Consider the following 21,214-nt stretch of genomic DNA (forward strand, 5'->3'; position numbering starts at 1 on the left):
CAAATGAACATGTTTTTCATCCGAGCTCAAGACCCACAGTACTACGAAAGGTTGAGGCTAGTTGAAAGCCAGAAATTTTCCGACATCATCAAGATGGGGGAGAGGATCGAGGAAGGTATCAAAAGTGGCATGGTCAGAAACCTTGAAGCTTTGCAGGCTACCAACAAGGCTTTACAGTCTAGTGGCGCATCTAAGAAAAGGGACGTAAGTGCCGTGATGGTTGTACAGAGAACAAAACCCCCAATCAAATACCGAACCTACCCAATACCTCCACTCACATATCAACCTATCCCAAATTACCAAACACCCTCACCCTCTTACCAAGCTCCACCGCTTACTTACCAATCACCTCCACCACCTACATATCAACCTACTTCACCCAGATACTCCCAACCCACAAACGTCTACCAAGCCCACAACGCCCAACAAGCCCACTATCAATCACCTTTCCCTAGCCAAAACTTTCCTAGACCCCGACTAAATTTCGACCGCAGACCTCTCAAACAGTATACTGCCATTGCCGAACCAATTGACCAGCTGTATGAAAGGTTCAAAGCTGCTGGTTATGTCATCCCTATCCCTGCCATAAATCCTGAAAACCCCTCCCAATGGGTCAACCCAAAAAAACTTGTGCATACCATTCTGGCATGAAAAGGCATACCATTGATGAGTGCCGCTCTCTGAAGGATAAGATCCAAGCTTTGATTGATAACAAGATCATCGTGGCAAAAAAACCTGCCTCGAACGTCTGCAGCAACCCTCTACTAGACCACAAGGGTGGAGGCGTTCACATGATTGAGACAGAGGATGATTGGGACCCCAAAGGATCGATCGGATTAATCACAGAGGGTGACGAGCCAAAGAAATCAATTGTCACCCTTAACCCGATTGTGGGCCAGATTCACCCTTCTAGGGACGCCGAGGTGAATATGTCTGTACCACATGAGTTTGAAGCACCATCTCCTACAAAGACGCCAACACCAATTGAGGTCGAGTTTGGATCCCCAAAGGCACCTATACCATTTGAGGTTGTTGTATTACCTTCCAAAGCAAGGGTGCCCATTCTGGTAGCAATGACAACTATAACACCATTCCACACAAAAAGCCATACCATGGGATTACATATCCGAGGCAAGAAGGAAAGGGAAAACCAAGTTTGGAGCAGCAGTTGCGGCACATGGTATGACAAGGACCGGTAGGGTTTATACTCCAGAACACTTGGCTGAGTCGAGTAAGCAGGCATCTTGACGGCCAGCCATCACTGAAGCTGGGCCCGACGACCTCTGGAGGAAGATACAGGCCAAAGAGTATTCAATCATTGATCAGTTGAACAAAACGCCAGCCCATATCTATCTTAGCTCTGTTACAAAGCTCTGACGCACATAAGAATGCCTTATGGAAGGTGTTGATTGAGGCGTATATACCAAGCAACATCACCGGAGGAGAAATGGCAAATATGGTGGGACAGGTATTGGAGAGTCACAAAATCACTTTTCACGAAGATGAGTTGCCACCAGAAGGGCTGAGCCACAACAAGGCATTGCACATCACCGTGCAATGCGAGGATTATATTATTGCCAGGGTCCAGATCGATGGAGGCTCCAACCTCAACATTTGTCCGCTGGTAACACTCAGAACATTAGAGAAAGGGCTGCATGAGATCAAAGACGGGGCCATTAACATCAAAGCCTTCGGCGGTTCCTAAAGGTCTAATATTGGGGGAATCTGTTGATACCCAATTTTTTCCTATGTATTTCTTTTACATGCAAATACTTTGAAATATCATATACACACATATATAAGTATGCCCAAGTGTTTTAGTATTTTTCTAATTTTTAAAAAGATTTTTAAATTGATTTATTGCTCAATAATTATTCCCAAAATTATCACTTTGGTGAATAACTTATTTTATTCTCATATTTATACCAAAATATGGGTAGGTTACTTTTCATATATTTTAACAAATTAATTTGGTATTTTAAAAGCTAAATTGCATATAATTGCAATTTTAGCCTGCTTTAAGATTTAATAGCATTTTATAATTATGAAACTGGTTCCAATATTTTTTAATTAATATTTATATACTATTAACGGATCCAGTGCTTTTAATTTGCTTTCAAAATCATTTTTTACTATTTTTATAAAATAAAAAGGGAAAACTGGCTATTTAAATTTTGGCCTCAGTTCGTTTCAATTGTAGCCCCATTACATTTCGATTTTAGCCTAAAATTTCAAACTCAAATTCGGACCAGCCCAATTGCCACTCTAACCCAACCCAGTACCTATTCAACTGACCCAGCCCATAACCCCTTTTAATCCCGGTCGTTGATCATTTAGATCAACAGCCACCGTTGCTTCTTACCTTTTCTATTCCAAACGACCCTAAACCCTACCTTATTCTTTCAGAGGCGCCGCCTTTGAATCCCTTCCTTCTCTCAACTCTCTCTCAACTCACCTCAAACCCTAGCCGCCACCTCTCACAGAAACCGTAATCTATGGCTTCCCAAGCTTATCGGAGGCCTATACCAGCCTCTCATGGCTTGTACGTGCTCGTTTCTGAGGTCCTATGACCAGATCTTGAAAGGTTTCGACCAAGACTTTGCTTGATGACTGTTCTCCGATCGTCTTCAACCTTTGTCCGGCCAGCCATGGCTATCCGAGTTCGACCTTCGACTCTCCTGCTTAGATCGATGGTTTTCAAAGCCTTCCTCATCACCAGGGTTTCTTACGAAACCCTAATCTTTAAGGTTCCTCCGATTTTATTTCAGATCTGCTTCGGATCTATGTGTGTTTTGAACTTGATAAGCATTGTTTCTCTAAGTTTCTTTAATTTTGCTTTCAAAACTCTTTATTCTTTAACTAGGGTTTCATGTTAAGTTATTTCGAATCTCTTCTCTGATTCTCGACATGTTTTGCTGTGTTTTGCTTGTGTTGTTTTTCTATTTGAGTTAGCATGTTGAAAACCCTAATTTTTGGAATTTTGTTTGAGTTTCTTAGTCTGTTTGTTTGTATTAGTTTGATTTACATTGTTTACACCTGATTAGCGTTGAAAACCCTAATTTTTGGGGTTTAATTGAGATTCTGAATTCACTTGTTTATCGCCTCTAAACTCAACTAATTTTCGAAAACCCTAGTTCTTTGGGGCCTATTCGTGTCCCTTGAGTTTATTCGTGCAATTCGTCTGTCTGAAGTTGCTCAGCCTGATTCTTTTTGTTTCAGCATCTCTCTTCCTTATGTGATTCCTTTTTGTTCTGAGTTCCGACTATCTGTCAAACTCTACTATGTTTTCAGAAAGGTTTCTACTTGATTCTTCGCATGCTTCTGATCTTTTCCTCTACTACTAAATCACTGAAACCTGACCTACGTGATTATCATGCTAATGCTTGCTCTATGCTATTACTGTATGATATTCCTTCTCGCCATAGCTTGGCCTGACATGCTTATTACTTGTGCACTTCATTTATATACTAAGTCCCTTATGTGATTGATTTTCAAACTCGTGATTGATTTTCAAAACTTTTTCTTATGAAATTCTGATTTTTTACTCGCCTGTTAAGGGTTAATTGATTCTCTCTCTTTGTTTGGCCTTACCAGATCCTTTCCAAAATAAGTACATTCCTGTATTTAGACTTAATCCCTTACTATATGCTTTTACTGCTCCTTTTATGGTAACAATCATTCTGTTTACAAATTGATCTTCTTTCATTATATTAATACTGTTAGTGTCCGTTTGAGCAGTAATCCCTTGATGAAAGGGGAATACCTGTGTTAATTGATTCTGACTGTGTTTATTTCCATGTTTGTGTTGAAACCTCATTTGTTACCTTAATCTCTACTCGTTTTCAAAACTATAAATACCTGTACCTCTTCTCTTTCAAAAAAAAAAGTTCGGACACACAGCATAAGTCACCACTTCTTCTCTCAAATACACTTAGGTTTTCTAAAAAAGCATTCGAGTTTTCTCTGAACACATAAGCTCTCTTCTCTGATTGTGTTTTGGCTGCAAGTATCCTGCTTTTCTTTGTGCTTACTTTTCTGCAACTGGTATGTCTCTTCTTGTTTAAATTTCTCCCCCTCTCTTATGTGTTTATGCTTTAGTCTTTTCTTTGCTTATTTTATTGCTTTGTGCAAGTTTGTTATTCCTGCTCCTATATGAATCCCCATCCCTTAACCCTTTGTCTGCTGAGTTATGGTTCAGAAAACATGACAACCCTTGACATTGTTGTTCATATATATGGACTGGACTCCCTGAGTCCTAAACTCTTTCAATTCTCATTTCTTTTCCCCCTTATATGTATTATGAGCTTGAGATCTTGGTCTGGCAGTGTCCTAATCACTGCCCAGACCATAGTCTGACCTTCAATAGGTCTGTGCTCTTATTTGTTGGCTGAACAAGCTTGGTCAGGGGTGTGCCAGCCTACCTTGTGGCTAGGCATGACCACCAGCCTGCCATGGCATTCCCCAACCCCCTTTCTTGCACTTACACTCATTCTTAGAACCTAACTTCTGCCCCTCTCTTGTGAGCCTTGTGTTGGGATCCATGAGCTCCCTCTGAACTTGGACACCTGAGGGCTGGCTCTTCCACACTGCACTGTAACTCTTTCTGATTAACATCTTGGGTGTAAGCACTGCTTGGAGTTCCTGAAACTCGTTGGATCTCTGAAACACCCTAGATAAGCGAAGGCTTTGGAAATATGGATCTTGGAAGTGGTTCAATCTCATATTGTTAGATACTAAGTCTTAATTAGGCGGCTCAGATGTAGCTGTAATTTCTGATGTATTTTTTATTTTTGTCTTATTTTTACTGGTATGTAATAATTTGTATAAACTCATGGGATTTTAGTGAAAAGGGGAGGGGGGGGTTACTTTTCATGCACAAAAGGGTAGAAATCTAGTCTATAGGTTTAATTTCTACACTGCGCAATTTCACACGTAGAGACCATGCCTATAGGATTTAACTTCTAAACTTTCTGCAACTATGCATATAGATACCGTGCTCATAGGGGTTTACATTTCTGCACATAATGATACCATTAGGCAAACTGTAGGCTTAATTATAAAGTTGCATATAGATACCATGTTTGTAAGACTCCTATTAAAAAGTGTTAAAATCGGTTAACATATAGAAAGCACGCCTATAGGAACTTCGAGTCAGAACTGTCTCATTTGTTGAAAACAGCACCAACCGTTTAAATTAATATATACATTGGTAAAACTGGCAGTCTTTTGTGATTTTCTGAACCTCGTAAGTTAACAAACATTTTCTAAACCAAACTGACATTTTCTAAAACTCACTTTTTTCTGATAAGTTTCGTGAAACTCTTTTTTTCCCAACTAGTCTGCATGTCTTCTGAAGCTCCTTTCTTTTCTTTTAAATCTTTTTCAAAACAGTACATTCTTTTCTGAAACTCGTTTCACTCTGATAAAAAACTGGTAACTCTTCATAACCAGTTCGCTTTTCGAAATCGTTAGTTATATCCAACACATAGCTGAAAGTAGACTCGTCCTTAAGAACTGCATTCCAGCGAGCCTAATGTGGACTTCCTGTCTAAAAGTATGTGTTGAACCAATCTGCTTATCATTTTAATTTTAAAGACCAAACCAGTACATGCAAGTCATGCTAAACTCTATGGCTTATCTGACTTAAGGAGTTTTACTTGAGCCTTACTTGCTTATCTGCTTCCCCTTTTACTTGCATTATGTGTTTTGATTGACGCCTAGTGTTTTGTCCTTTGAAAGCTCTCAAAAGGCCCCAAATCCCTTTCCCTTTAGGATTAGTAGTCCTAAATGCCTCCGAGACTGATAGGATTGGGACGATTACTAGCATGCAATAAGTAACGAAACTTTCCGCGCTTTAAAACCTTAACGGGGTGGGATGGGTAGAATATGGATATGATGACCGGTGCGCTAATATCACGTGCGACCCCGCTTCTGAGGAGTGATTGCTGGATATTTCATTGATGTGATCCATATTATTTGTAAACCTAGGACCCTGTCCCCTTTACTTGTTAATTTTTAAGTTTTCTTTTAAATTAATTTTCCAAACTCTCTACTCCTTCAACTCTTAAACTTGTTTGCAAAACTAGGTGAAAAATCCTTTTCTTTTCTACTTGTCTGGTTAAAGTCACAATTGTAGCATGGCTGGGAACCACACTAGTGGATCTTGAGGGGTGCCTAACACCTTCCCCTCGAGATAATTTCTAGCCCTTACCCAACCTCTGGTTCTTCATCTCAATTCTTTTTTAAAGTTTCCTAATGCACTATAATCATTAGGTGGCGACTCTTCAACTTCTAAACCCAGTTCTCGAAAGGGAATAGAGTTGTCCTCCCAAATGTTGTATACCCGATTTCGACTCTTAGAAAAAGGTGGCGTCGACAGCATGGCAACTCTGCTGGGGATTCTTTAGGCTTTTACCACTGCATGCTGCTTGTGACTCTATTATCTCATTAATTGCTTTATTTACTATCTTTTATTCTTTCACTACGAAACTAACTTGGCTATTCATGTCTTTTCTTTCCTTTATCTGCTTTCCTTTACTGCTTTATTTCAATACTGTTGTAATTACTGCAATTATTGTAATCATTTATCTTATGAACGTGGAAATACATGTCAATTTATTTTATTCTTGTAAACTGCATCTTCAACATCATATTCCACTCGTGCCAAGCAAATACCATAGCGACGCTTATAATGAGTGGTTGCGCTTTTCCAATATTATCACCCTTTAAATTTGGAAAAGGCATATTTGCGGTAAAACCAGTCGATCAGCGGTGTAGTCGACGGTTCCGTGCCTTTCCCTCTTGAGTTGTCCACTCAAGGGTACTTGTCTAATAACCCAATAGAAACCTTACTCTATTTAACTGTGCATGCATCATGGTCAAACCTAGCCGAGTCAGTTATGTTATCCACATGATGACTCATTAAGATAGCCTTGTCCTAAGTCCACTGGGTTTCCTTGAAACCCAAACGGACACCACCTATTCTGTACATTTATTTGGAAAACTAAATGCTTTTTATGCTGATTATTGGTATTAAATAGTCGAGTCCGGTGGGGGTGAGGTCTTAACCCTTTTGTTTTGTAGAAAATGAATGACAAAGTTCTTGACTTCGGTATGGTAAACATGCCTTCACTCTTGCAGACTTGGTGGAGAAACCTCCCATCGAGCAACCAAATCAACGAATGGAAAAAGAAAGTCACCAAGGCTAGTGAGAAGCTAGAATACCTGGAGTATAGCTTGCTGGAATTGGAAGGGAAAGTGAGGAAAAGAGTCATCGACTGTCAAAATGCTGAGAAAGGCAAAGGAGAATGTCTGGCGATAGCATTTTTACTGGAAAATCTGTGCGAGCTGGAGGACTTGATCAACAAGAACATTCAACCTGAAGAAGGTCCTTCTGGGACCAAGTAGTTAGGAGTCTTTAATTTTGCTTTAATGATGTAATAAGGCCAATGGCCACTAGTGACATTTTACTTTCCGTTATTTAGTGTCGCTTTGGATTCGTCTTATTTTTATCAATAAAATGAGGCATTTAGCATTATAAGTTCTACAAATTAATTTGTCGCTAGGCCTACCCCGGGCACAACGAGGCACCCAAATTAGGATGCGATTTATATTCTTGAACAATGTGTTTAAATATTGCAACATTTTTCCTCATAATTCGCGCTAACTTGTTACCTTTTTTGTTTTTCTTTTATTTTTATTCCCCTCCCCAAAGGTTAGTTCGTGCATTCTGGAACCATCATTATACAGTACGAGATCCAAGGGCCCTCTATCTCCTCCTCCTCCGAGTCCTATCCGGAACAAGAACAAAAGTAGAATGGAAGATTCAAGCGCCAGAAAGGAAAGAACTGAGATTCCTCATGGTACCCCAATTGCTAAGGAAACTGCTGCCCAACTTGAGCAGAAATTATTGAAGTTTCGAGAAGAACTGGATCAAGTTTGGAACTTGGCAAATTTATCATTCTCTCTCACCGCTCCTGATGTCAACTTTCCAAATGCTCAAAATCCCGCACCTCCACAGAACACCCCACAACCACAGATGCAACCCACTCATGCTCAACACTGCAACACATGCCACACTCCAAACAACACTCCACTACTCATTCCTGAACCTCTAAACACCACAAACGACCACATCCACAACACTCCCCACTACACTCAACCAATCTTAAGTGCACCTGAGTCTGATGACAAGGACTCTCTTATTAGAAACTTGGCAGCAGAACTCAAGAAGTTGATCAGCCGAGTCTAGGGCGTGGAAGGTAACAGAGGTATAGAGGGGCTTAATTATGAGGACCTCTGCATTCAGCCAGATGTTGAACTTCCAGAGGGGTACAAACCTCCCAAGTTCAAAATGTTCGATGGCACCGGAGATCCCAGAGTCCATTTGAGGACATATGGTGATAAGCTGGCCGGAGTCAGAAGGGATGAGAAAATCCGTATGAAACTCTTCGTGAGAAGTCTGAAAGGGGATGCTTTATCCTGGTACATCAGCCAGGACCCCAAGAAATGGACAAGCTGGGTAGGTATGTCATCAGATTTCATGGATAGGTTCCGATTCAATACAGAGAATGCACCGGATGTATTCTACATCCAGAATTTAAAGTAGAAGCCTACCGAGACATTCCGCGAGTATGATACTCGTTGGAGATCAGAGGCTGCTAAGGTCAGGCCAGCCTTAGAAGAGGAACAGATGAACAGATTCTTCGTCCGGGCTCAGGATCCACAATATTATGAGAGGTTGATGCTAATCGAGGGCCAGAAATTCTCCGATATCATCAAGCTGGGAGAAAGAATTGAGGAAGGCATTAAGAATGGTATGGTTACTAATCTTGAAGCATTGCAGGCCACCAACAAGGCTTTATAGTCTGGTGGCACGTCCAAGAAGAAGGATGTCAGTGCTGTGACTATCGCACAGGGAGCCAAATCACTACTAAAATACCACACTTACCCGTCACCTCCACTTACATATTAGCCTATCCCGAATTACCAAGCACCCGCACCCTCTTACCAAAATCCACCGCCCGTTTACCAATCATCTCCACCTCCCACATATCAACCCACTTCACCCAAATACTCTCAACTCGCACCTGTTTACCAAGCTTATAATGCCCAACCCTCTCACTACCAATCACCTCCCACTCGCCTAAATTTCCTTAGACCTAGACCAAATTTTGACCACAGACCTCCCAGACAATACACAACCATCGCCAAACCAATTGACCAGCTATATGAGAGACTCAAAACTGCTAGTTACATCTCCCCTATCCCTGCCATAACTCCAGAAAATCCTTTCCAGTGGGTCAACCCTAATAAAACCTGTGCGTACCACTCCGGCATGAAAGGTCACACCATTGACGAATGCCGCTCATTGAAGGACAAGATTCAAACCCTGATCGACAATAAGGTCATCGTAGCAAAGGAGCCTACTCCTAATGTCCGCAACAACCCTCTACCTGATCACAAAGGTGGAGACATTCACATGATCGAGATCGAAGATGACTGGGACCCCAAGGGGTCGATAGGATTGATTGCTGAGGGCGATGAGCCATAGAAACCAACAATCACGCTTAACCCAATTGTTGTACAGAATTAGCCCTCCAAGGGTGATGAAGTAAATATGTCTATACCTCTCGAATTTGAAGCACCTTCTTCTGCAAAGGTGCCCGGACCAATTAAGGTTGAGTTTGGAGTCCCGAAGGCACCTGCACCTTTCGAAGTTGTTGTGTTACCACCAAGGGTACCTATTCCTATAGCAATGTCAGACATAACACCGTTCCACTCAAATGCCATACCATGGGATTACACAGCTGAAGCAAGGAAGAAAGGGAAGACCAAGACGGGAGAAGCAATTGCTGCGCAGGGTATGACCAGAACAGGCAGGGTTTACACTCTAGAGAACCTAGCTGAGTCCAGTAAGAAAGCCTCTGGACGGACTACTGAAACTGGGCCCGATGATCTTTGGAGGAAAATACAAGCTAAGGAGTAATCGGTCATTGAGCAGTTTAACAAAACACCAGCGCATATCTCCATCCTAGCTCTTCTGCAGAGCTCTGACGCATACAAAAATGCCTTGATGAAGATATTGAGCGAAGCTTATGTACCCAGCAACATAACTGGAGGTGAAATGGCAAATATGGTAGGGCAAATACTGGAAAGCCACAAAATCACCTTCCACTAAGATGAGCTGCCACCGGAAGGACTGAGTCACAACAGGGCCCTGCACATCACCGTGAAATGCGAGGATTACTTCATCACTAGAGTCCTGATCGGCGGAAGATCCAGCCTTAATATCTGTCCGCTGATCACTCTCAGAACATTAGGAAAGAGCCTGCACGAGATCAAAGATAGAGCCATCAATGTCAAAGCCTTTGATGGGTCCTAAAGGTCTACTATTGGAGAGATTAGCCTATGCCTGCAAATGGGACCAACTTGGTTCGACATTGACTTTCAAGTGATAGATGTCCCAGCATCCTACAACTTGTTGTTGGGACGACGATGGATCCACGCCGCTGGAGCTGTAGCATCGACCCTGCACCAGGTAGTGAAATTCGAATGGAATCACCAAAAGGTGATTATTCATAACGATGGTAGCAACGCCATATATAGTCGCCAGACCATCCCGATGATTGGAGGCAGAAGGAGAATAGGCGGAGAAACATACCACCACATTGAAAGGGTCAATGCTGTAGACAAAGATAAATGGTGGGATAACAAGATTGAAAGTATCTTGAATTGGTGTGGGTACAAACCTAGAAAAGGACTCGGCAAAAACCTCTAGGGAATTACCAAACCCATCAAGCTAAAGAAACATGGTACTACATTTGGTTTTGGGTATGAATACACTTGGAAGGAGTTCAATGACTGGTCGCCACCATGGCGCGGTCCCTACTATTCACTGGAGCATCTGATACCTCGCATGGAGCTGACTTTCCAGCCGACAGACATCATATATGGATCAGAGAAAGATGAAGCATTAGCAGCCATGAAGTATCTGTTTCTGGAAGACTATGATATGGACTGCTGTGTTATTTTCGAGGAGGAAGGGGAGGAAGACCCTTCTATACAAGCTGTGAACCGAGGAGAATGCCTCAGCAATTGGTCAATCAGAACCACCAGGGCCCGGAATGCTTCAGGGTAGCAAGGCTAAACAAAAGCACCATGCATCACATTTTTACTTTTTACTAGCTGATTTTATTTCCGCATTGTTTTTAATTTTGAAAAGAGCTCTGATATTCAAAACAATTATGAATTCAATCGAAGCATTTCAGTTTATTATATATCTCACTCTTATTATTTTTCTACCATTCACTTTATTTTACACAACATTACTATTACGTGCCTTGATGATGAACTAAAGATTGTAACTTGTAACGAGACAACGCAACAAACAGATATGGATTCAGAAGAGGATGATATACTAGAAGAGGTCGTCAAAGAGGTTGAGAATTTTGAGAATAGGCCTAAGTCTAACTTGGACGAAACTGAGGTCGTTAATCTGGGAGATACAGAGAATGTCAAAGAAACGCGCATCAGTGTTCACCTATCACCATCAGAAAAGAAAGAGTACACGGAAGTCCTAAAGGAATATGAAGACATATTTGCCTGGTCGTATGATAATATGACTGGTCTCAGTACATCCATTGTAGCTCACAAACTGCCAACAGATCCAACATGTCCGCTGGTAAAGCAGAAGCTCAGGAAATTCAAACCCGACATGAGTTTGAAAATCAAAGAAGAGGTTACCAAGCAAGTCAAAGCCAAGGTTCTCAGGGTAGTAGAGTATCCGACATGGTTATCCAACATCGTTCCAATGCCAAAAAAGGATGGGAAAGTTAGAGTTTGTGTTGACTACCGGGATCTTAACCGGGCCAGTCCTAAAGACGACTTCCCCTTGTCGAACATAAACATTCTAATTGACAACTGCGCCAAGCATGAGTTACAGTCTTTCGTTGATTATTTTGCTGGGTATCATTAGATATGGATGGACAAGGAAGATGCAGAGAAAACGACTTTCATCACACCATGGGGAATGTACTGTTACAAAATGATGCCATTCGGTTTGAAGAATGCTGGTGCCACCTATATGAGAGCCATGACTACCATCTTTCATGACATGACACACAAGGAGATCTATGTATATGTGGATGATGTCATCATCAAATCCAAGAAAGCCAGGGACCACATGGAAGACCTAAGAAAGTTCTTCAACAGACTGAGGAGGTACAATGTGAAACTGAATCCCACCAAGTGTGCATTCGGGGTTCCTGCTGGTAAATTATTGGGTTTCATCGTGAGTCGTCGAGGAATAGAATTGGATCCATTAAAGGTCAAATCTATCCAAAAATTTCCACCGCCAAATAACAAGAAGGACGTGATGAGTTTCCTAGGGAGACTCAACTATATCAGCCGGTTCATAGCTCAGTCTACGGTCATTTGTGAACCTATCTTTAAAATGTTGAAAAAGGAGGCTGCCACCAAGTGGACTGATGATTGTCAGAAAGCTTTTGACAGAATTAAGGAATACCTGTCAATGCTGCCGGTCTTGGTTCCGCCTGAGCCAGGAAGACCCCTATTACTTTACCTTGCGGTATTGGATGGATCATTCGATTGTGTTCTGGGACAACATGATGAAACATGGAGAAAGGAGCAAGCCATCTACTATCTCAGTTAGAAGTTCACACCGTACGAGGCCCGGTATTCTCTTTTAGAACGCACTTGATGTGCTCTAACTTGGGTCGCACAGATGTTGAGGCATTACTTCTGTGCTTATACTACTTATCTCATATCCAAAATGGACCCTTTGAAGTATATCTTCCAGAAACCCATGCCCACTGGCAAGCTCGCCAAGTGGCAAATCCTGCTAAGTGAATTCGACATTATTTATGTGATCCAGAAAGCAATCAAAGGGCAAGCCTTGGCGGATCATATCGCCAAGAATCCCGTGGACGGAGAATATGAGCCCTTAAAAATGTATTTTCCCGATGAAGAGGTATCTTTCATAGGAGAAGATATTGCAGAATCCTATGATAGTTGGAGGTTGTTTTTTGATGGAGTTGCAAATTTCAAAGGAGTTAGCATAGGAGCAGTCCTAGTATCAGAAACCGGCCAGCACTACCGGGTATCCGCCAAGCTCAGGTTCCCTTGCACCAATAATATGGCCGAATATGAAGCCTGCATCTTGGGGCTCAAAATGGCCATTGACATGAACGTTCAGGAGTTGCTAGTGATCAGGGATTCAGACTTGCTCATACATCAAGTTCGAGAAGAGTGGGCAACCAAGAACTCTAAGATACTTCCCTACTTGCATCACATACAGGAGTTGAGGAAAAGGTTCACAAAGACAGAATTTCAGCACGTCCCCAGAGTCCAGAACGAGTTTGCTGATGCATTAGCTACTTTATCGTCCATGATCTAGCATCCAGATACAAATTCCATTGATCCCATCCCAGTAAAGATTCATGATCATCCAACTTATTGCGCCCATGTTGAGGAAGAAGCAGATGGAAAACCATGGTTCCATGACATCAAGGAGTACCTGACAACAGGGGAATATTCAGAACTTGCCAATGCTACTCAGAAGCGCACACTTCGTAGGTTATCCAGCAACTTCTTTCACAGTGGAGGAATCCTATACAGATGGACTCCCGATTTGGGTTTACAAAGGTGTGTCGAAGCAAAAGAAGCATCCAGGCTATTGGACGAAGTGCATGCAGGGACATGCGGGCCACACATGAATGGTTTTGTCTTAGCAAAGAAGATACTTCGAGCAGGGTATTTTTGGATGACTATGGAAACAGACTGTATCCGGTACGTTTGCAAATTCCATCACTGTCAGATACATGCAGATATGATAAAGGTGCCTCCAAACGAGCTTACTACAACAAGCTCACCATGGCCATTCGCCGCTTGGGAAATGGATGTTATCGGACCTATCGCGCCTGCCGCATAAAATGGGCACAGGTTCATCTTAGTGGCAATCGATTATTTTACCAAATGGGTCAAAGCAGCATCATACAAGGCGGTCACTAAGAAGGTTGTGGCAGATTTCGTCCGCGACCGCATTGTTTGTCGGTTCGGAATTTCGGAATCAATCATCTCCGATAATGGTTCCAATCTCAACAACGACTTGATGAAAGCAATGTGTGAAACATTCAAGATCAAACATAAGAACTCTACAGCCTACAGGCCTCAGATGAATGGAGCTGTGGAGGCAACCAACAAGAATATCAAGAAGATACTAAGGAAGATGGTCAAAAGGCACAAACAATGGCATGAGAAATTGTCATTCGCCTTATTGGGATACCGCACCACAGTCCGCACATCGACTGGAGCAACTCCCTACATATTGGTTTGTGGTACAGAGGCGGTTATCCACGCCGAGGTAGAAATTCCCTCCTTAATGAACATACAAAAAGCAGAGTTGGATGATGCAGAATGGGTAAAAGGTCACTACGAGCAGTTAGCCCTTATAGATGGGAAAAGGATGAATGCAATTTGCCACAATCAGTTGTATCAGAACAGAATGTCCAAAGCCTTCAACAAAAGAGTTAAGCCAAGGAAGTTTACACCGGGGCAGCTGGTGTTGAAGAAAATATTCCCACATCAAGATGAAGCCAAGGGAAAGTTCTCTCCCAATTGGCAGGGTCCATACATGGTTCACCGGGTTCTAACTAGAGGAGCCCTTATTCTTGCAGAAATGGACGGAGAAGTCTGGCCAAAGCCGATCAATTCAGATACAGTAAAACGATATTATGTGTAACCACTTATGATTCCCTCTATGATGTAATTTGAACTACGCCTGACCTAATTCCTGTTTAAGAGGGGATACATAGGCAACCCTATGGGTTCGGTCACAATTTAATAAAAATTCCATTTTTCCCCGCTATTGGAACTGGGGCAGAATTTTGAGGAGGACCCTCAAAATTCCGAAGACGATTTTTTTAGTCATTCAGCACAGCCGTCAGAAATGTCCGCTCAGCAAACTGGGGAAGAATTTTGAGGAGGACCCTCAAAATTCCAGAGTGAAAGAGGTTGCAATTTCTTGAACCACGTCGCAGTCGTTGGTTCATCTAAAGAAAACTATTATATACTTACGCTATATTTACTAAATCATGCATAACTATTATCCGAATTGCTGTTGTTTAGCGATGCTACCCCAATGACACACAACGTCAAGAGCCCGGGGAAGACGAACTAACCTTTTCCCCTTACAGAACTCACGATTTTTCTTTGGATGCAGGCACTCGACTTGCAGTATCGTTAAGTATATTTATGTACGCATACTTTCCCAAGAATGCAACTTCTCAGAATCATCACTTGACCGCAATTGCTATCCATACACAATCTCCCCAGCAGTCATATCGTCGTAATCGGCTATCAGCTAAGAGATCTTACTACTAATCGTCCTTTTACATTCTTGCACTGCATAAGGCTACTTATCTGCCTTTCGAGACTAAGCTCTGTATACATCTGCATTTTGCATAAGGCTACTTTTCTGCCTTCCGAGGTTAAGCTCTACCTCCATCATCATCTGCATAAGGCTACTTATCTGCCTTTCGAGACTAAGCCCTGTCTCCATCTGCATTTTGCATAAGGCTACTTTTCTGACTTCCGAGGTTAAGCTCTACCTCCATCATCATCTGCATAAGGCTACTCTTCTACCTTTCGAGACTAAGCCCTGTCTCCATCTGCATTTTGCATAAGGCTACTTTTTTGCCTTCCGAGGTTAAGCTATACCTCCATCATCATCTGCATAAGGCTACTTATATGCCTTTCGAGACTAAGGCCTGTCTCCATCTGCATAAGGCTACTCTATCTGCCTTTCGAGACTAAGCATTGTATACATCCTGCATGGCTGAAATATTGCCTCTTTACTTTTCTCGCACGACGCAACATCGCCACCTTCATATAAATTCTGTACCGGCTGAAAGATCGCAACCTTTTGCATTTCATGGGCTGAAAGATCGCCAACCTATTCAAAGGCATCATAGTTCGTTGGCACCATTTACATGGCCCAAAAATATCATTTCATGGCCTGTGAATTTTTATTTACGCTCTTCATAGCCCGGGACATCATGGTCCAAGGACGTCATCCTAACCGTCCAAAGACAACATTCATGGTCCAATGGGAACTTGCATCACATTTAAATTTATGTACAATCTATGTTGTATTGACCACTTGCAGGTACACCGGCTAGCAAACGACCGTCTCAGTAGTAGCGATCCCGCCCCGGTTCTCGCAGCCTATCAGACTTCAACTATCCTTCTCAACTTAGACATCACGTCCGTTCCTTTCAATAACTCTATCGGCATATTTCGCCGATGGATCCTGAACTACATATGGCCTGATTCTTGTAAGACCAGGGATATGTAGGCAGCTCAAAACCAGAGCTCGGTCAAAATTCTTTGCAAATCGTCTCTTTCGGTCAAAATTGGCCATCATATCTTTACCCGACAACTCTTTCATCCTTCCCGGGTAAAGAGGGGCAGCTGTTGATACCCAATTTTTTCCTATGTATTTCTTTTACATGCAAATACTTTCAAATATCATATACATACATATATAAGTATGCCCAAGTGTTTTAGTATTTTTCCAATTTTTTAAAAAGATTTTTAAATTGATTTATTGCTCAATAATTATTCCCAAAATTATCACTTTGGTAAATAACTTATTTTATTCTCATATTTATACCAAAATATGGGTAGGTTACTTTTCATATATTTTTACAAATTAATTTGGTATTTTAAAAGCTAAATTGCATATAATTGCAATTTTAGCCTGCTTTAAGATTTAATAGCATTTTATAATTATGAAACTGGTTCCAATATTTTTTAATTAATATTTATATACAATTAACGGATCCAATGCTTTTAATTTGCTTTCAAAATTATTTTTTACTATTTTTATAAAATAAAAAGGGAAATCTGGCTATCTAAATTTTGGCCTCAGTTCGTTTCAATTGTAGCTAGGGGTGGGCAATCGGTCGGCTCATTTCGGTTTGAAGAAATTTGATTCGGTTATTCCGTTTTCGATTTTGTAAAAGTAGTAACCGAAACCGAATTGAAATAAGTTCGGTTCAGTTTGGTTATTCTAATTTCGGTTCAGTTATTTCGGTTCGGTTTTCGGTTTGAACATTATCATATTGGACTCCTTCTATGTAATAATATGACCGGCGAATTGATTTTTCCCAAAACTTCGAAATTGTTGGAAATATTGTGTTTATAGAAAAAAAATAGACTAAACTTTGCACACTTTATGGATCATAAAATTCAAACATAGTGTAAATTACAACTCTGTGTGAAATTCTCCCGGTATCTATCACATATGCTATGGAAGTTTTAATAGACTGAAAGTCTTTAAGATTGTAAAGTTGATGGACTTACTTAATTGGGTTGAGTCTTTGACAGATTGGACCTAATAGTATTAATTTATTACCTATGGGCTTAGCCTATGTATAACTTAAAGAACATATATATTAATAATTCGGTTTTTCGGTTAACTGAACTAAAAAACTTAATAACCGAAAACCGAAATTTTAAAATTTCAAACCGAAACCAACCGAACAAACCGAATAACCGAAACCGAAATAAAAAAAATTCGGTTCGGTCAGTTTATTCGGTTCCGACCGAAATATGCCCACCCCTAATTGTAGCCCCATAACATTTCGATTTTAGCCTAAAATTGACCCAATTTCAAACTCAAATTCGAACCAGCCCAATTACCACTCTAACCCGACCCAGCACCTATTCAACCGACCCAACCTATAACCCTTTTTAGTCCTGGCCGTTGATCATTTAGATCAATGGACACCATTGCTTCTTACCTTTTTAATCCAAATGAACCTAAACCCTACCTTATTCTTTCAGAGGCGTCGCATTTGAATCCCTTCCTTCTCTCAACTCTCTCTCAACTCACCTCAAACCCCAGCCGCCGCGTCTCACTGAAACCCTAATCCATGGCTTCCCAGGCTCATCGGAGGCCTATACCAGCCTCTCATGGCTTCTACGTGCTCGTTTCTGAGGTCCTATGACCAGATCTTGAAAGGTTTCGACCAAGCCTTTTCTTGATGACTGTTCTCCGGTCGTCTTCAACCTTTGTCCGGCCAGCCATGGCTATCCGAGTTCGACCTTCGACTCTCCTGCTTAGATCGATGGTTTTCAAAGCCTTCCTCATCACCTGGGTTTCTTACGAAACCCTAATCTTTAAGGTTCCTCCGATTTTATATCAGATCTGCTCTGGATCTATGTGTGTTTTGAACTTGCTAAGCATTGTTTCTCGAAGTTTCTTTAATTTTGATTTCAAAACTCTTTATTCTTAACTAGGGTTTCATGTTATGTTATTTCGTATCTCTTCTCTGATTCTCGACATGTTTTGCTGTGTTTTGCTTGTGTTGTTTTTCTATTTGAGTTAGCATGTTGAAAACCCTAATTTTTGGAATTTTGTTTGAGTTTCATAGTCTGTTTGTTTGTATTAGTTTGATTTACCTTGTTTACAACTGATTAGCATTGAAAACCCTAATTTTTGGGGTTTAATTGAGATTCTGAATTCGCTTGTTTGTTTCACTTGTTTATCGCCTCTAAACTCAACTAATTTTCAAAAACCCTAGTTCTTTGGGGCCTATTCGTGTCCCTTGAGTTTATTCGTGCAATTCGTCTGTCTGAAGTTGCTCAGCTTGATTCTTTTTATTTCAGCATCTCTTTTCCTTATGTGATTCCTTTTTTTTCTGAGTTCCGACTATCTTTCAAACTCTACTGTGTTTTCAGAAAGGTTTCTACTTGATTCTTCGTATGCTTCTGATCTTTTCCTCTACTACTAAATCACTGAAACCTGACCTACGTGACTATCATGCTATGAATGCTTGCTCTATGCTATTACTGTATGCTGTTCCTTCTCGCCATAGCTTGGCCTGACATGCTTATTACTTGTGCACTTCATTTATATACTAAGTCCCTTCTGTGATTGATTTTCAAACTCGTGATTGATTTTCAAAACTTTTCCTTATGAAATTCTGATTTTTTACTCCCCCGTTAAGGGTTAATTGATTCTCTCTCTTTGTTTGGCCTTACCAGGTCCTTTCTAAAATAAGTACATTCCTGTATTTAGATTTAATCCCTTACTATATGGTTTTACTGCTCCTTTTATGGTAACAATCATTCTGCTTATAAATTGATCTTCTTTCCTTATATTAATCCTATTAGTGTCCGTTTGAGCAGTAATCCCTTGATTAAAGGGGAATACCTGTGTTAATTGATTCTGACTGTGTTTATTTCCATGTTTATGTGGAAACCTTATTTGTTACCTTATTCTCTACTCGTTTTCAAAACTATAAATACATGTACCTCTTCTCTTTCAAAAAACAAGTTCGAACACACAACATAAGTCACTACTTCTTCTCTCAAATACACTTAGGTTTTCTAAAAAAGCATTGAGTTTTCTCTGAAATCATAAGCTCTCTTCTCTGATTGTGTTTTGGCTGCAAGTATCCTTCTTTTCTTTGTGCTTACTTTTCTGCAATTGATATGTCTCTTCTTGTTTAAATTCTGCCCCCTCTCTTATGTGTTTATGCTTCAGTCTTTTCTTTGTTTATTTTACTGCTTTCTGCAAGCTTGTTATTCCTGCTCCTATATGAATCCCCATCCCTGAACCCTTTGTCTGCTGAGTTATGGTTTAGAAAACATGACAACCCTTGACATTGTTGTTCATGTATATGGACTGGACTCCCTGAGTCCTAAACTCTTTCAATTCCCATTCCTTTTCCCCCTTATATGTATTCTGAGCTTGAGATCTTGGTCTAGCAGTGTCCTAATCACTGCCCTGACCATAGTCCGACCTTCAATAGGTCTGTGCTCTTATTTGTTGGCTGAACAGGCTTGGTCAGGGGTGTGCCAGCCTACCTTGTGGCTAGTAATGACCACCAGCCTGCCATGGCATTCCCCAACCCCCTCTCTTGCACTTACACTCATTCTTAGAACCTAACTTCTGCCCCTCTCTTGTGAGCCTTGTGTTGGGATCCATGAGCTCCCTCTGAACTTGGACACCTGAGGGCTGGCTCTTCCACACTGCACTGTAACTCTTTCTGATTAACATCTTGGGTGTAAGCACTGCTTGGAGTTCCTGAAACTCGTTGGATCTCTGAAACACCCTAGATAAGCGAAGGCTTTGGAAATATGGATCTTGGAAGTGGTTCAATCTCATATTGTTAGATACTAAGTCTTAATTAGGCGGCTCAGATGTAGCTGTAATTTCTGATGTATTTTTTATTTTTGTCTTATTTTTACTGGTATGTAATAATTTGTATAAACTCATGGGATTTTAGTGAAAAGGGGAGGGGGTTACTTTTCATGCACAAAAGGGTAGAAATCATGTCTATAGGTTTAATTTCTACACTGCGCAATTTCACACGTAGAGACCATGCCTATAGGATTTAACTTCTAAACTTTCTGCAACTATGCATATAGATACCGTGCTCATAGGGGTTTACATTTCTGCACATAATGATACCATTAGGCAAACTGTAGGCTTAATTATAAAGTTGCATATAGATACCATGTTTGTAAGACTCCTATTAAAAAGTGTTAAAATCGGTTAACATATAGAAAGCACGCCTATAGGAACTTCGAGTCAGAACTGTCTCATTTGTTGAAAACAGCACCAACCGTTTAAATTAATATATACATTGGTAAAACTGGCAGTCTTTTGTGATTTTCTGAACCTCGTAAGTTAACAAACATTTTCTAAACCAAACTGATATTTTCTAAAACTCACTTTTTTCTGATAAGTTTCGTGAAACTCTTTTTTTCCCAACTAGTCTGCATGTCTTCTGAAGCTCCTTTCTTTTCTTTTAAATCTTTTTCAAAACAATACATTCTTTTTCTGAAACTCGTTTCACTCTGATAAAAAACTGGTAACTCTTCATAACTAGTTCGCTTTTCGAAATCGTTAGTTCTATCCAACACATAGCTGAAGGTAGACTAGTCCTTAAGAACTACATTCGAGCGAGCCTAATGTAGACTTCCTGTCTAAAAGTATGTGTTGAACCAATCCACTTATCGCTTTAATTTTAATGACCAAACCAGTACATGCAACACATGCTAAACTCTATGGCTTATCTGACTTAAGGAGGTTTACTTGAGCCTTACTTGCTTATCTGCTTCCCCTTTTACTTGCATTATGTGTTTTGATTGATGCCTAGTGTTTTGTCCTTTGAAAGCA

This window comes from Nicotiana sylvestris, chromosome 4 (assembly GCF_000393655.2).
Source record: "Nicotiana sylvestris chromosome 4, ASM39365v2, whole genome shotgun sequence".
In the NCBI taxonomy this organism is placed as follows: Eukaryota; Viridiplantae; Streptophyta; class Magnoliopsida; order Solanales; family Solanaceae; genus Nicotiana; species Nicotiana sylvestris.